The following is an 18,338-nucleotide window of genomic DNA, read 5'->3' as shown; positions in this document are numbered from 1 at the left end:
CATGAGAGATTACTACAAGCAACTCTATGCCAATAAAATGGACAACCTGGAAGAAATGGACAAATTATTAGAAAAGCACAACGTTCTGAGACTGAACCAGGAAGAAATAGAAAATATAAACAGACCAATCACAAGCACTGAAATTCAGACTATGATTAAAAATCTTCAAACAAACAAAAGCCCAGCACCAGATGGCTTCACAGGTGAATTTTATCAAACATTTAGAGAAGAGCTAACACCTATCCTTCTCAAACTCTTCCAAAATATAGCAAAGGAACATTCCCAAACTCATTCTATGAAGCCACCATCACCCTGATACCAAAACCAAACTTACCTCAATATAATAAAGGCCATATATGACAAACCCACAGCCAACATCGTCTTCAATGGTGAAAAACTGAAACCATTTCCACTAAGATCAGGAACAAGACAAGGTTGCCCACTCTCACCACTATTATTCAACATAGTTTTGGAAGTTTTAGCCACAGCAATCAGAGAAAAAAACAGAAATCCAAATTGGAAAAGAAGTAAAGCTGTCACTGTTTGTAGATGACATGGCACTATACATAGAGAATCCTAAAGATGCTACCAGAAAACTACTAGAGCTAATCAATGAATTTGGTAAAGTAGCAGGATACAAAATTAATGCACAGAAATCTTTTGCATTCCTATACACTAATGATGAAAAATCTGAAAGAGAAATTAAGGAAACACTCCCATTTACCACTGCAACAGAAAGAATAAAATACCTAGGAATAAAACTACCTAGGGAGATAAAAGACCTGTATGCAAAAAACTATAAGACACTGATGAAAGAAATTAAAGATGATACATGGCATTTTTCACAGAAGTAGAACAAAAAATTTCACAATTTGTATGGAAACACAAAAGACCCCGAATAGCCAAAGCAATCTTGAGAACGAAAAATGGAGCTGGAGGAATCAGGCTCCCTGACTTCAGATTATACTACAAGGCTACAGTAATCAAGACAGTATGGTACTGGCACAAAAACAGAAATATAGGTCAATGGAACAGGATAGAAAGCCCAGAGATAAACCCACACACATATGGTCACCTTATCTTTGATAAAGGAGGCAAGAATATACAGTGGAGAAAAGACAGCCTCTTCCATAAGTGGTGCTGGGAAAACTGGACCGCTACATGTAAAAGAATGAAATTGGAACACTCCCTAACACCATAGACAAAAATAAACTCAAAATGGATTAAACACCTAAATGTAAGGTCAGACAGTATTAAACTCTTAGAGGAAAACAGGCAGAACACTCCATGACATAAATCACAGCAAGATCCTTTTTGACTCATCTCCTAGAGAAATGGAAATAAAAACAAAAATAAACAAATGGGATCTAATGAAACTTAAAACGTGGTGCTGGGAAAACCGGACAGGTATATGTAAAAGTATGAAATTAGAAGACTCCCTAACACCATACAAAAAAATAAACTCAAAATGGGTTAAAGACCTAAATGTAAGGCCAGCCACTATCAAACTCTTAGAGGAAAACATAGGGAACACTCTACAACATAAATCACAGCAAGATCCTTTTTGACCCACCTCTACAGAAATGGAAATATAAACAAAAAGAAACAAATGGGACCTAATGAAACTTAAAACCTTTTGCACAGCAAAGGAAACCATAAACAAGATGAAAAGATGACCCTCAGAATGGGAGAAAATATTTGCAAATGAAGCAACGGACAAAGGATTAAGCTCCAAAATTTACAAGCAGCTCATGCAGCTCAATATCAAAAAAACAAACAACCCAATCCAAAAATGGGCAGAAGACCTAAATAGACATTTCTCCAAAGAAGATATACAGATTGCCAACAAACACATGAAAGAATGCTCAACATCATTAATCATTAGAGAAATGCAAATCAAAACTACAAGGAGATATCATCTCGCACCAGTCAGAATGGCCATCATCAAAAAACCTACAAACAGGGCTTTCCTGGTGTAGCAGTGGTTTAGAGTCCGCCTGCCGATGCAGGGGACACGGGTTCGTGCCCTGGTCCGGGAAGATCCCACGTGCCGCGGAGCGGCTAGGCCCGTGAGCCATGGCCGCTGAGCCTGCACGTCCAGAGCCTGTGCTCCACAACAGGAGAGGCCACAACAGTGAGAGACCCGTATACCGAGAAAAAAAAAAAAACCTACAAACAATAAATGCTGGAGAGGGTGTGGAGAAAAGGGAACCCTCTTGCACTGTCTATTTACAATAGCCAGGACAAGGAAGCAACCTAAGTGTCCATCAACAGATGAACGGATAAAGAAGATGTGGCACATATATACAATGGAATATTACTCAGCCATAAAAAGAAATGAAATTGAGTTATTTGTAGTCAGGTAGGTGGACCTAGAGACTGTCAAACAGAGTTAAGTAAGTCAGAAAGAGAAAAACAAATACCATATGCTAACACATATATATGGAATCTTAAAAAAAAATGGTCATGAAGAACCTAGGGCAAGATGGGAATAAAGATGCAGGCCTACTAGAGAATGGACTTGAGGATATGGGGAGGGGGAAGGGTAAGCTGGGACGAAGTGAGAGAGTGGCATGGACATATATATACACTACCAAATGTAAAACAGCTAGTGGGAAGCAGCCGCATAGCACAGGGAGATCAGCTGGGTGCTCTGTGACCACCTAGAGGGGTGGGATAGGGAGGGAGGAAGGGAGACGCAAGAGGGAAGAGATATGGAGATATAGGTATATGTATAACTGATTCACTTTGTTAAAAAGCAGAAACTAACACACCACTGTAAAGCAGTTATACTCCAATAAAAATGTTTAAAAGTAAAATAAAATAAAATAAAGCATTTAGTGATTGGGAATGAAAAAAAAAGGAAGGAAATTTTGACATAGTCTGCAACACGGATGAACCTTGAGGACACTATACTAGGTTAAATAAGCCAGGTGTTGAAAGGCAAATACTGTATGATTTCACTTGTATGAGATGTCTAGATTAGTCACATTCATAGACACAGAAAATAGAATGGTGGTTGCCAGAGGCTGGAGGGAGGGGGAAATGGAGCACTGCTGTTTAATGGGGATAGAGTTTCAGTTTTGCAAGACGAAGAGAGTTCTAGAGTTTGGGTGCATGACAATGTGAATGTACTTAACACTACTGAACAGTACACTTAAAAATGGTCAAGCTGTTAAATTTTATGTTATGTGTATTTTACCACAATGAAAAAATTTTAAAACATTAAGAGAATGGGATATTGTAATTAAAAGATAACAAGGTGAGTGAGGTATTGGTAAGAAGTTGGGCTAGAAACTGAGAGGCTGGGAAAACCCAAAAGTATACTAAAATCCAGGGCCCCCAGGCAGGAGAGTAGGTCCCGTTTGGAATAACCGAGATGCACATTAAACTGATGCCCAAATCATATGCAACAGAAAAACATTCGTGCTGCGCAACGTCAAAGCCTGGTCATACTCAGCGGCTGGGTGAAGGGACGTCAATATCCCATCCTGGGGAAGGCCAGCCTTCCCATAAAATGGGGAGGAGAGCCCCGTCCTGTGCAGCAAAGATCGAAAAACAAGTTGTTTGCCTCATTTTAAAAAAAAGTTTGAACATACATATCCTACTACCTTGTTGGGAAAATTAATAAAGTAGTCTTGTTCAGGCTTCAGAGGCAGACACAGGCCTCTGCCCGACCTGTGACCCTGCCTGGACTGCGCGGCCTGCTTGAGCACCAAACAATTGCTGCTAGCAAGTCAAGCGGCACTTACCATAAGAAAGGGAGTGGGTCTTGGAATTTCTTGAGCCCTGGGGACCTGGCTAGTCCCCCAGGGTCTGGAAAATCTTGTGACTCACCTGGTGAAATTAACAGCATTGTTACAATTGAACCAGAGCTGCGTTTTTGCATGCAAACTGATAATATCGGTTCGCGGCCTGGAATTATAAACGGAAGCCCCCAGGACTCCATTCTGAAATCTCACCTGTGGGGTGGAAGCATGGCCCAGGACCCTTCCCAACTGGGGGTCCAGAGTGCTGTTACTCGGACTTCCCAGCTGCTGTTTGGATCTGGAAGGAGGGGCCGGCCCAATTCGGGGACGTATACCTTGTTATGTTGCTCTAATAATCTTATTCCTTTCCTTCTAATGATTGTATATTAAAATTAAGTTAAATCACCTTTCATTAAAGAGTTGATTACAGCTGTTTCTTTGTGTGAGATGAGGGCTTATTTTGCCAGCGAATCCAACGATCCTTAAAACCGAAAGCAAGCTTTCAGCAAAACATACCTACACATGTTCTCTTTTGTATCCTTTAAAATATACATATAACCTATAAGGTGAAAGAAAAATGAAGCTCAGAGATGTTGAGTGACTTCCAAGATTTACAAGTTGGTCGCCCAAAGGGGTAGCGGGGAGGAGATCCACCCCACCACCAACCTGTACTCTGGACCCGCACTGAGTTTGTGATGTAAAAGCTCCAGCTGGGGCAGCGGACAGTGGCATCTGTTATAATACAGAGTCAAGCGCAGGCCCAGGAAATGTTGGTCCCTTTCCTCCCCGCCACACCTGTGAGACGAGCAGTGGCTGACATTATCACGGTGAAAGCTACGTGTCTACCATGGTGCTCTGAAATAAGTTGCCAACAAAGTCATAAAGCCTCCTCTGACATTTAAACAGATGGGAAGCAGCAATTTTATGAGATTATAGAAATAAGCAATCTTGAGATGAGGAAAAAATCTTAGGAACCAATAAGACTAATTTCTCACCTAACAGAGGAATCCCACCCACAGATTCTCTGGCAGGTAGGAACACTTCTAATCGTAGGGAATGTCACTACCTAACGAGACAAGCCCATTCTATTTTGAACAGCCCTAAAGAGTTATGAAATGTCTTCCTATACGGAACCAAAAACTGCCTCCCTGTAACTCTCCCTCTAGACCTGAGCCTTATCTTCTTAAAATAGAGAGGTGATTTCAAATGATTTAGGAAACTGACGATCATTTGAAAACACTCCTACCCACGATGCAGTAACACATTACTTGCTTAGAGGTAAACATAAGCCACACAAGCCAGTAAGTAAACAGTTGTTCAGCGAGTCCTTGGGCACAAATTTCCAGCTCTGAAAAAGCTTAAATCCTGGACGACAGGGCAACAGTACAATTATTTTGTTGAAGACAATTAGTTAACATCGTGCTCAATAATTTTGATTGCATAAATATGCTAACTGTGAAAATGATCTGTCATCTTTGAACAAGAAAAAGATGGCCTGTAAATTCTGTTTGAATTTCTAAAGAAAATTTCCCTCCAGGCATAAACAACACTTAAAACTAACTGTAGTCTCAACCAACCCACTGAAATTCAGAGTTGCCAAGAATCATAAATTGTCCCTATCTCCCATTACCCTCCACAAATTAATATTCGAAATTTGTCTTTAAATCCTGTATAAAAATTTAACCAGGGCTTCCCTGGTGGCGCACTGGTTGAGAGTCCGCCTGCCGATGCAGGGGACGCGGGTTCGTGCCCCGGTCCGGGAAGATCCCACATGCCGCGGAGCGGCTGGGCCCGTGAGCCACGGCCGCTGAGCCTGCAAGTCCGAGCCTGTGCTCCGCAACGGGAGAGGCCACAACAGTGAGAGGCGTGCCGTACGGCAAAAAAAAAAAAAAAAAAAATTTAACCATGTGGCCAATACATGCCATTTGCTTTAAAAAAAAATGTAATAGGTTCTAGTTCTTTCTTGAAAAAACAGTGGCATACGTACATTTATTTACTATTTTCCTTTCTCTGATGAAAGATACAAAAAGTAAAATTAGACAAAAAACTGACTCCTCATCTTTTCCTTAAATAGAACATTTAAACTGTCAATTAACTAACAGTGGCAAGACCCAGGAGGTGTTGGTGATACTAGTGTTGCGGCACCAGATTCTTTACGTGTGAAGAATATACTTTGAAAATGTTTTTAAGTAGGAGGCTGCTTCAGGTCCACAAGAAGAGCTCACTCATAACTTGTTTCCATCAACAGGCACAAACAGTTTTTTGCAAAGCCCAAAAGATCTCTTGTAACTTTGTAGATACTTGGAAGACTCCTTTTCTAAGTGAATAAATCACTCACAAACACACTGGATGTTAACTTTTTTGGTACTTCATCGAAATAAAATTATAAAATTACATGGACAAAATTTTTTCCTCCACAGTACCTTCTATAAAATCAACACTGGCCCATGCATCCCAAAGCAACAGTCTGGCTCCTGATCCTGAATTCAGTTCAGGATATATAACCATCAATAAGCAGCTACCAAGCAGAGCGCCAGGACATTGAAAGCATCCCTGGCTTTCGAGAAGCAGACACTCCTTTCAGCCATATTCCTTAATGCCCAAAACATAAAATTCCAGTGAAATTTTAATTAACAAATTCAAGGCTCAATTAGGATGCTCACATAACGTAATATAAAACCTTATGTAAGCCACAGTAATGAGAGTTAGCTCAATCACATTAAAGAAACATTTAGTTAAATAAAAATATTTTTATTATTGCCTATTCAGAGATGTATATAAGTGGCAAATGCAATTAAATATCCCCATAAAATGAAAACTAACTGTAAACAGCCCCAGCATACTTCTTTGTTTAACATCCTATAGCTCCAATTAATTTTATTTCCCCAAATAGTCGCTCACAACCTCCTCACATAAATTTTTCTCCATCTCAAAAGAAGTCGGCTCCTTTGGCTGTTATCAGCATCCCAGGCAAAAAGGACCATGTGAGTCATACTTGCCCAAGGGCCTCAGTTTTGGACATTGGATACGTGGCTTCATCCAGGGGCCTGTTAGAAATGCAGACTCTTAGACTCTACCCCAGACCTGACGAATCAGACCCTACATTTTAACAAGCTCCCCAAGTGATTTCCAAGCATATTATAGTTTGAGCAGAGCTGCTACAGACCAGTGGGTCTCAAAAGGTGGTCCCAGGACCAGCAGTAGCAGCATCAAATGAGAAATGCAAATTCTCAATCCTCACATACAACTCAATACAAAAACAAAAAAAAAAACACCCAATCAAAAAATGGACAGAAGACCTGAACAGACATTTTTGCAAAGAACACATACAGATGGCCAACAGGCATATGAAAAGACTCTCAACATCCTTAATTATTAGAGAACTGCAGATCCAAACAACAAGATATCACCTCACACTTGTCAGAATGGCTATCATCCAAACATCTACAAATAATAAATTCTGGGAGAGGATGTGGAGAAAATAGAACCCTTGTACACGGTTGGTGGGAATGTTGGTGCAGCCACTGTGGAAAATAGTATGAGGTTCCCCTAAACACTAAAAATAGAACTACTACATGACTCAGTGATTCTACTCTGGGTATATATCCAAAGAAAATGAAAACAGTAAGTCAAAAAGATACATGCACCCCTGTGTTTATAGCTGTATTATTTACAACACCCAAAACATAGAAGTCATCCAGGTGTCCATCAAGAGACAAATGGAAAAGGAAGATGTGGTGTGTGTGTATATATATATATATATATATATATATACGTATATATATGTATATATATATATATATATATATACACACACACAATAGAATACTACTCAGCCTTACAAAAGAATGAAATACTATCATTTGCAGCAACATGGACAGACCTAAAGAATATTATGCTTAGTGAAATAAAGCAGACAAATACTGTATGAAATCACTTATATGTGGAGTCTAAAAATAATACAGATGAAGGTATATGCAAAACAGAACAGACTCACAGAAAACTCAGTAGTGGTTAACAAAGGAGGAGAGGGAAGAGTGGAGGGGCAAGTTGGGGGTGTGGGATTAACAGATACAAACTACTATGTATAAAATAGATAAGCAACAAGGATATATTGTACAGCACAGGGAATTATAGCCATTATCTTATAATTATGTAACAATGCAGTATAAGCTGCAAAATACTGAATCACTAATGCTGTACACCTGAAACTAATATAATATTGTGAATCAACTATACTTCAATTTAAAAAAAAAACCCTGGAGGTGGGGTCCAGCATTCATGTTTTTACAAGCCCTCCAGGTGAAGGACCAGATAGTAAATTTAGTCTTTGCGGCCATATGGTCTCTGTCGCAAGCACTAAATCACGCAGCCATAGCACTAAAGCAGCCGTGGACAAAACATCAACAAATGAGCTTGGCTGTGTTCCAATAAATCTTTACTTACGGACTCCGGAATTTGAATTGTATATAATTTTCACGTGTCATAAAATATTCTCCTCTTGATTTTTAAAAATCATTTAAAAATGTAAAACCATTCTGAGCTCACGGTCCATACAAAGCCAAGTGGTAACCGAAACTGACCCGTGGGCTCTAGTTCACCAGCCCCTGCGTTAGAGGTGAGATGATTCTCCCCAGTTCCCACTGTGCCCTCCTTTCCTGGCCCACAGGAGTCCTTAAGGTCACGCCCCCAGGACGGAGGCAAATCAGAGCACTAAAGCAACCTAGCCTCAGCAAAACAGCAACATTTCAAACACATCCTATAATTTTGTAGCAACAGCCTTGCTGAGGAGGGGATACCAATTCCCCATACTAATAATGCTCAGGAAATAAAGTGAGATTCTGTTGAGAAAGTATAATAATACTTGTGAGCTTTTAAAAACTTAATTATAAATGTTCAAGGGAGGGAGAAAAGCAAATGAAGCAATCCAAAGGTGTCGGCGATCGGGAGTCCAGCCCATCTTTCTAATCTTACTGATCTTATCTACTACCTCTTCCTAAAACCCCCTGTGCCCCAGATGAATGCAACTGCTCTCTGTTCCCAAACCCCTGTCTGAGGTTGCCCACAGATCTCTCCCACTCTCCCCACTAGGAAGGCCCCGCTCCCCCAGCCCCAGGTGTCCAAAACCTGCTCACTCCTTGCCGTCTGGCACAAGCTCAAGCCCTCCAAGGAGCACTCCCAACCCTCCAGCTACAATGAATCCCTCTGCAGTCTGTCCTTGGGTTTCCTTTCTCCTGATTATCACATTCTATTCCTTATGTGTAGACTTTTTTATACCCTGCACCAAATTATAAGCTTCTTGAGCACAGGAATATCTCACTCATATTTCTTCAACACATTTAGTCCCGTAGCAGAGGGACACAGTAATGGTGACTTGCATATTTTCTGAAATGATTTTTATTTCATGAAAACAATATAAAATTACTATAGAAACAGTAGCCGCAGCTACCATTATTGACACTTTAGTTACTGTCAACGTTATAACAAAACTTCCTTTCAGGTAGGAATCCCTGTGGCTCACGGGACCCACATCCCGCTCGGGTGACTCTTGGCACTCAGGAAAGGACACTGAACTTTGGTAAGATCTTGCCACAGCCTTCAAGGGAAAATGCAGAGGGATCATTCTTTGATACAGTGCGGGTAAGAGACCATCGTCTTCCACAAATACTTGCGTTAATCCCAACTCAACCCAACCATTGTGCAGTGGACGGAGAGGGAAAGACATCGTATGTGGGAAATCCTGCTACTTTCATCAGGTCCAAATAAGCATGGACTTTATGAAGACTTTTCATAATCTCAGAATGCAGTGATGGAATGAAATGACAATAATATACAGAAAGCACAAAGTAAAAAACAAACAAAAAATTATTTATTCTGACTGGCGGCTAATTGAAGAGCCATGATTAGTATTTCCTAGGTCCTAGTTGAAAAAGAAGTCAGGGAGCGAGGGAGGGAGAACGGAGGGAAGGAGGGAGGGAGGGAGGTTCATTAACTAAGGCTAAGGGTAAAATGACAGGCTTGAATATCAAGAAGATATCTTAATTTACCTTGAGACCCACTTTGCAAAGTTCATAAGTAAATTCCACAATGACTCAATACAAGAGCATCAAAGTGGATATTCAAGCAGGAGGAGAAGCAATCAGTCATGCGAGGCCCATGGCAAATGCAGCCCCAATGGGAAGGAGAAATTCAGTAAGGGCAGTAATATAAGTGAGAGTAGCCTGAAACTTCCTAAACAAGAGGGAAATGAGCAGCCTGATCTATGAAAACATGTGTTTTCTTTAGCGGAGCTGATTCAAATAGGCATGGAGATCCTTTTCCGTTGCCTCCTATAATAAACCACATAACCCATGAGCAGACAGCAATAGGAAAAATATATACGGCAAAACTCAGAGGCTGGCCTCAGGACAGAACTTAAGGGGAAATGATTATCTGTGTGAATAAAATGGCTTGTGCAGTTTTCATTACAGTTGTATATTTGTAATGCACTTGTAACTAATAACTAATTAAAATAAATAAATATGTTCCTCAATGGGGCAATTTTAAACACAGTTATATTGCAGTCTTTATAAACATGAATAATCATGGACAGATGGATGGCCATTATTATTAGAGTGATTCTGTTTGTTTTCATTTTATAGAAAACCCTGAGGAATAGGTTGGGAGAACTCTGACAAATCTGAGACACATGGTAGATTGAAAAGGGGCTTACTCTCTATAGGGGATGTTTCTTACGCCCTGTAAACCTGGGTTTCCTCATGTAAAATGTAGTTAATGTTAATACCTACCTCACGGGTATGTCGTAAGCATCAAATGAGATGAGAGATGACAAAGGTGCCCTGGAATGGTAAAGCTCTCTACAAAGAGAGTCGTTTCCACATGGGAATAGTTCACATGGAATGAATGAAGGGCAACAAGTTAAAACTGTTGACTAATTTCTGTAAATGCTATTCCATTTAAACTAAGTGATAATATCTGAATTTCGAATTGTTTGAGAAAATTGCTAATTATTCTTTACAGCAACCTCCCCAAAACTGAACCATTTTCTGGTTACATAAATGATCCGCCTAAAGGCAAAATGCCAGAACATGAGACACAGCAGGTGATGCTACTGGATATATTCAAGGAACACTTAAAATGCCAGTCAAGCCATCTCCTCAAAACCCAGCCAATGCCAGTCAAGCCATCTCCTCAAAACCCAGCCACGACCTCCTTATGATCCACTGTAGGATTACGTTTGTGAATTACCACCGCGTACAAAAGTCCTATTCCCTTGTACCCTCAACCCCACTCCTCAGCGTGTGCCTGTGCACACATGTGTATACACACACACACACACACACACACACAGAAATGTCAGGAAAAGGAAAAGCAATTCTAGCTAGGCTAGTTAATTTAAAGCATCTTCCACCTGCAAGTTATTTCTAGCTTTCTGAGTCTTCCAATCAATAAAATGTCAATAACAGAACTTTTTCTTATAGCTGATACTTGTAGATGAACATGGCAATATTAAAGTACACAAACATGAACCTCAAAGGATGATAACACTGCTACAGAAGATCCTTTCCACTCTCGGTGGCTGTGTACTAAACGCACCACTGAATCAATCATCATCCATGACGTATAGCAGGTTTTCAAAGCACTACAAGACCAGCACGTACATTTCCTAAAGATGTACATCTCCTAAGTGAGTGGTGTTTTCAGTAAATACCATGCCAGCCCGGACCTCAGTGACAAGCTGTGTGATTCAGCCTATTCAGACCACTCGGGAGACCTATGTAATCATGAGTTTCAACTTTCAAACAAACATAGAATTCATTTTTCAAATAAATACAGAAAGAGAACTAAGTAATCATGAGTTTTGATTTACAAACACAGAAAGATACTTAAAATGTGTGTGGCATAAATAAACAATGTTATATCGGACATAAGAAAAGAAAGAGCAATAGAACAGAACTAATGACTCAGAAATAAACCTCATTATATATAAAAACGTAATACCTGGCAAAGAATCCATCAGCAGGAAGGAAAACATTGTTTAATAAATGGTTTGGCAAGTACTAGCTAGTAATTTGTGCGTGTGTGCGTGTGTGTGTGTATATATATGTATACACACACACGGATGTATATATATAAGTTTTACACACAAATATATCTGTAACAAATATTTGTTATGTGGATGTGTAAAATTTAGGCACCCCGTTCTAGATACACAAAATTAATTTGACACCATTTTATACTAAAAAATATAAAAATAAATCAAAATTGAAAATATCTCGGGCTCTACAGGTGACACCTTCTATGCTTAGAAACTACAAAGGAAAAGAGGCACAGGCGCCTACATAAAAATGTAACACCACTGCATGTTCGGAAAAAAAAAAAGACTAGGAAAAATATTTTTGCTAAATATGAGTTTTTGTAGGTAAATTGATAAAAGAAGCATTAACTCAAGAAATAAGCAAGTCATAGATAAAAAGCCTTCTTGAGTGTCCTGTAGAAAAGCTCCTCAACTGGGCATCCTCCACCCTTAGGACCCAGGCTATGCTTTCCCTTCCAGCCTCATCTCTTGCAGCCGGGACTCCTTCCACACCAAACTACTTAAAGCTACTGACTATCTCCAGGTGAGTCAGAGCTTCCAAAAGCCCTACGTCTTCGTGCTTTCACTGTACTGGAGTGGCCATGCTCCCCATTCTCCCACCGGAAAATTCATCTTTCAAAACAGTTCAGGCGTCACCTGCACCAGGACACCTGCCAATGCCTACCTGTATCCCCATATGCTGACCTGCCCTGTACAGCACTGTCCAGAAGGGCTCTCTATGGTGATGAAGATGTCCCCTATCTGTGCTGTCCAGCATGGCAGTCACTAGCCACACGTGGCTATGGAGCACTTCTCAGTAGCCAGTGCAACTGAGAAAGTTTATTTTAATTTTATTTTTAATTTTACTTCCATTTAAAAGTCTATATTGGGTGGTGGCTCACCATATTAGACAGCACAGCCATCTAGACTGAGGCCTTCAGGAGTTCCCTAACTTTGTCTTATTTATCTCTGTATCCCCATCACCAGCCCAATGCCAGGTACATGAGCGGAAACTTCGTAAATGTTTTTGAAATGAATAATTTTAGGTGTCAAATATGAACCAAACACTCTGAGTACATTCAATGTATTATCTACCTGACCCTTAAGACAACAGTATGAAATACCACTTTATAACCTCTGTTTTACCAATGAGGAAATGAAGGAACTAAGAGGGCTGAGCAAGGTGCGGGCTAAATGTGTCCCCTCTCCTGCCACATTCATATCTTGAAGCGCTAACCCCAGCGTGATGGTATTTGGAGACGAGGCTGTTGGAGGTGATTAGGCTTAGATGAGGTCATGAGGGTGGGGCTCCCATGATGGGATTAGTGCCCTTCTAAGAAAAGGAAGAGACTGAGCTCTCCCTCTCTCCCTCCATCATGTGATGACACAGCAAGAAGGTGGCCGTCTGCAAGCCAAGAAGAGAGCCTTCTCCAGGGAAATGAAACTGCTAGTGCCTTGATCCTGGACTTCCTAGCCTCTAGACTGTGAGAAGTCAATGTTTGCTGTGGAAGCACCCCCCAGTCTATGGTATTTTGTTGTAGCAGCCTAAGCTGACCAAGACAAGTAACCTGCCCCAATCACACAGCTAGTAAATCTGGGACGGGATTCTAAGCAATAAGCCAAAAGAATGATTGTGGACATTATGTTTATTTCACTATGCTTCCAAGCTTTTTGTGATATGGGTATGGTAACTTTCTAATTTATATTTCTTTCTTAAGTATCTTTATATTAACTTTTTTATATTAAAGTATAACATACATACAGAAAAGTGAATTCGATAGTTAAATGAGACAACACAAAGTGAACCCCAAAGAACTACCACCCAAATCAGAACCAGCACTCTGGAAGCCTCCTCCAGTGCCCTCCCACACTCCCCCAACCATCTTCCCTACAGACAAGCTCTCCTCTGACATTTTACACAATAGATTTGTCTTGCCTATTTTTGACCTTGATAACAAGTGAGCTCATACACTGTGTACTCTTGTCTGTCTGGCTTCGTTCACTCAACACTGTGAGGTGTGTCCCTGTCACTGTATTCAGCAGCAGCTCTACTGATTACCGTACAGGATTCCACTGTAAGAATACACCACAGGCTGCTCATCTGTTCTCTTACTGAAGGACACCTGGGGCTACTAAGAATAATGGTGCCATCCATTTAATCTTTCTAAACTCTAGTTTTCATGTCTTCAAAATGGAGATATGATTTACACCAAAGTGTCGTTGAACGTATTGATCAGGATAACACACAGGGTGGGCAAGGGGGGTGAAGGGAGTCAAAAGGTACACACTTCCAGTTACAAAATAAACAAGTCATGGGAATGTAATGTATAACATGGTGACTATGACTATGGCCAACAATACTACATTGTGTACTTGAAAGTCACCAAGAGGGTAGATCTAAAGAGTTCACATCACAAGGAAAAACAATCTGTAATTGTGTATGGTGACTTATTGTGGTAATCATTTTTCAGTGTATACAAATGTCAAATCATTATGTTGTACACCTGAAACTAATATAATGTTATATGTTAATTATACTCAGTTTTTTAAAAAAGATAACACAGAATACTGAGCATGTAAGAGGGAGTAAATACATGGTAGCTCTTATTCAATTTTTTTTAAAAAAGGAATAATGGTGCCACGAACATCCTGGTATGTCTTTTGATGCATGTATGTGCCACACTTCTGTTGGTTATATTCCCAAGAAAGGAATTATTGGACTATAGGACCTGCAAATATTTAAATTTTGACTAACAGTTTTACAAACTGGTGTACCCATTTACACTCCCACCAAAGTATGAGAGTTCTAATAATAACCTCCAATGTTGTCAATACTGATATTTTTGTCTTTTTAATTCTAGTATTTGTGGGGTATGTTTATTGGTACTTCATTGTGGTCTTGTTGCATTTTCCTGAGGACTAATGGGATTGAATATCTTTTCTTTATTTATTGGCCATTTGGATACTCTTTTTTTGTGAAGGATACGTCAAGTCTTTTGCCTACATTTCTACTGAGCTGCTGTTACTGCTTTTTAAATGTTTAGTTATTTAAATATTTGGATATAAGATCTTTATCACCTGCATTTTTACAAATATCTTCTCTCACTCTGTGGCTTGCCATTTCAAACTCAATTATCTTTTCCTAATAAGCATAATTTCCTCATTTTAATGTAGTCCAATATTTTCTAAAGAGACTGATAGTGACTTTTTAATATCATATAATGAAATTTATACTTTTAGTTATGTCATTTTTTTCTTTATAGCTGTCTTTTTTAGTTACCTATGTATTTAGAATAGCTACCATTCTCTCTTTACCTCTAGCAGTGATCCTTATCTCTAGGTCTACTTAGATAATAGTGACATAGTCACACTAGCTTTCTTTTGGTTAATGTTTTCATGGTATACATTTTCAGCCATTATTGTTCAAATACTGCACCTTTCTCCCTACTACCTTCCCTCATTTTCTGGGACTCTAAATACACGTACACTAGATTGTCTTACCATGTCTCTTATGCTCCTTTCTGTTTGGCATTTTTTTCTAATTGCTTTTAATTTCCATGCCTCAGCCTGGACATTATTTTAATCTATTTTCTAATTCACTATTTCTCTCTTTAGCTGTATCTAATCTGCACTTATGCCTACTGTTGAGTTCTTAATTGCAGTTAATTTTTTAGATCTAGTTTTTTTATACTTTCTTATAGTTTCCAGTTCTACTCTTTTATAGTTCTAGCTCCAGTCCAATTCTCCAACTTATGCCTGAATATAGTAATCACAGTTATTTTAAAGTCTGCGTTTCATAACTCCAATAACAGGGTAACCCCACTACATGTTCCATTTCTTTTGTCTGTTTTGTCTCTTGGTGTTCAGTCAATTCTTCTCTTTTTTTATACTTAATTTTTTTTAATTGAAGGCTAGAAACTATGCATGAAAACTGTTAAAGATAACTCGAGACTCTGAAGAATGTTATCTTTCTCCAGAAGGGATTTTACTTTTGCTTCTGGCAGGCAGTTAGGGTAGGGAAGATTGCTTAATTTAATAAGGGACTGTAAAACAATAAAAATAAAAATAAATTTTAAAAATTTTAAAAAATAAGGGTTTGTGATAGGCTTCTGTCTTTGCAAGGGCTGGCCTATTTCCAGCTCAATCATATTCCTAGATTATAAGCTTAAGGTATTCCAAATAAAAGCATGATGTGTTTATTAGAGCCCCTCTTTTTTTGGCGGGCTCTGAACTGCATTTTTATTCTCTGCCATCCATGAGTCTTCTAGAAGCTTTGCTCAGCTTGAACAAGCACATGCTTCAAGGGGAAATGTAGTGTCAACAGTCAGGCTCACTCCTCTGTGATCTTGGATCCACAGCCCTTACTGCATTGGTAGCTCTCCAGTGCACTTTGAAAATAGTCGTTTTTTAAATTATTATTGAGGTGAAATTCACATAAAATGAACTGAACTGTTTTAAAGTAAACAATTTAGTGGCATTCAGTACATTCACAATGTTGTGCAACCACCACCTCTATCTACTTCCAACACATTTCCATGTGTGCAAGAGGAAATCTCATACCCATTAACCAGTAACCTCATTGCTCCCTCCCCCAGCCCCTGGAAACCACTAATCTGCTATTTCTATGGATTTACCTATTCTGGATATTTCATATAAATGGAATCATAAAATATGTGACTTTTTGTATCTGGCTTCTTTTGCTTAGCATAATGTTTTGAAATTCATACACACTGCAGCATGTATCAGTACTTCATTCCTTCTTATGGTTGAATAATACTCCATATTACATATATACCATAACTTGTTTATCTATTCATCTGCTGATGGACACTTGAATTGTTTTCACCTTTTGGCTGTTGTTAATAGCACCACTCCGAACATGCATGTACAAACACAGGTTTTTGTTTTGTTTAGGCTTTTTTTTTTTTTTTTAGTTTTTCTATTTTCAGCAGGTGAATTCTTTTACAACAAATCAGTCCACCATTGCCAGAAGAGCTCAAATTTCAATTTATACTTGAAAAAAATACAATATAGAAAAAATTGATCCTGAACTAGTTACTAACTGGAAGGCTTATTTTTTAGAGTATAAAACAAATACTCAACTTCAAATAATTTGACAAACATTTGGAAACTACTTTGCTGGTGCTCTTTTAAGACTATGAACTTTCCTTAGGGCTAAATACAGAAACAATTAGTAGTGTAAAAACCAACTCAGCCCTAGATACATATGTTATACAAATTAAAATATGAAAATTCCCTTTTACACAAAAAATAAAAAGATAGTCTTAAGTAGTTCGCCCTTTATTTCTCAAGCTAAGAATGCCTAGTTTTCAGCTATATGTTACTCCTACATTTAAAAAGTACTACAGGGCTTCCCGGGTGGCGCAGTGGTTGCGCGTCTGCCTGCCGATGCAGGGGAACCGGGTTCGCGCCCCGGTCTGGGAGGATCCCACGTGCCACGGAGCGGCTGGGCCCGTGAGCCATGGCCGCTGGGCCTGCGCGTCCGGAGCCTGTGCTCCGCAACGGGAGAGGCCACGGCAGAGGGAGGCCCGCGTACCACCAAAAAAAAAAAAAAAAAGTACTACAGTGGCTATAAGGACGTTGACATATAAAAATGAACATTTGACAGAAAAGAAATAACATCTTAACACAAGGAATATTAATTGGGCACAAGTAACCTAGATTCCCAGCCCAACTGAGAAGCTTATGCATAAGAATGATGAAAGCTAAATGTAAACTTTATAAAAGACTATAAAGTTTAAGAGGAATATGAAAGAGAACTATGAAAACAGACTTGCCCAACAAAGAAGAGAAAGATGGTTATAAGACTGTGCCAGATGACTTTCGTTAATTCCTGAAAAGTCTAGAAATGTGAAAGTAGAGTAAAGAAATTACAAGTGTAGAAATCTGATTTCACAGCTTATCTCATTACTCTACACCCACACTATTGAAACAAGCGCCAGGTTCATTTGAAAAACACAATATTAAACTATGATCACTTATATGGATTCTCATTTTAAAGTAAATAAAACTATCTCAGATGCTTTTCAACATCTTAAACTGAAAGTTTTAGTAGCCCAAGAAACCCACTGCTTATTTAGTCTCTAGTGAGAAAGGTAACAGGGATTAAGCAAAACCCTTTGCCTTTTTGTGGCTCTCTGTGCCTCAATTTCTCCAATAATAAATTCCTTTTTATTTCTGGAACTGAAGACCCCATACAGGATGTTTGGGAGAATCCTGGAGTTGTGTACTACATACGCTAGTAAGAAAGAGAAATGTGCAAAATTATTTTTAACATAAAATGTCAGTGTTTTTGTTTCCTCCAGACTATATACCCTAAAAACTCTAAGCTTCTTTGTGATATACCAACTACTGGTTTTAAAAAGGGTAAGGGGTGCTCGCTTCGGCAGCACATATACTAAAACTGGAACGATACAGAGAAGATTAGCGTGGCCCCTGCGCAAGGATGACACGCAAATTCGTGAAGCGTTCCATATTTTTTAGGGCTTCCC

General features: G+C 39.2%; 1 protein-coding gene and 1 non-coding gene across 10 annotated transcripts in view; one reads left to right on the top strand and one right to left on the bottom strand.

Annotated features, from left to right (window-relative positions):
• Window positions 1–18,338, bottom strand: part of MTUS2 (microtubule associated scaffold protein 2) — a 543,384-nt gene that overhangs the window by 417,080 nt on the left and 107,966 nt on the right. The gene's annotated exons all lie outside the window — the stretch shown is intronic.
• On the top strand, window positions 18,221–18,327 carry LOC112065429 (U6 spliceosomal RNA). The gene has a single exon (XR_002892030.1). It is a non-coding gene; the product is annotated as a U6 spliceosomal RNA (small nuclear RNA).

This window comes from Physeter macrocephalus, chromosome 13, assembly GCF_002837175.3.
Source record: "Physeter macrocephalus isolate SW-GA chromosome 13, ASM283717v5, whole genome shotgun sequence".
NCBI lineage: Eukaryota > Metazoa > Chordata > Mammalia > Artiodactyla > Physeteridae > Physeter > Physeter macrocephalus.
Note: the sequence above shows the minus strand (reverse complement) of the source record. Positions and strands in the feature narration are given on the sequence as shown.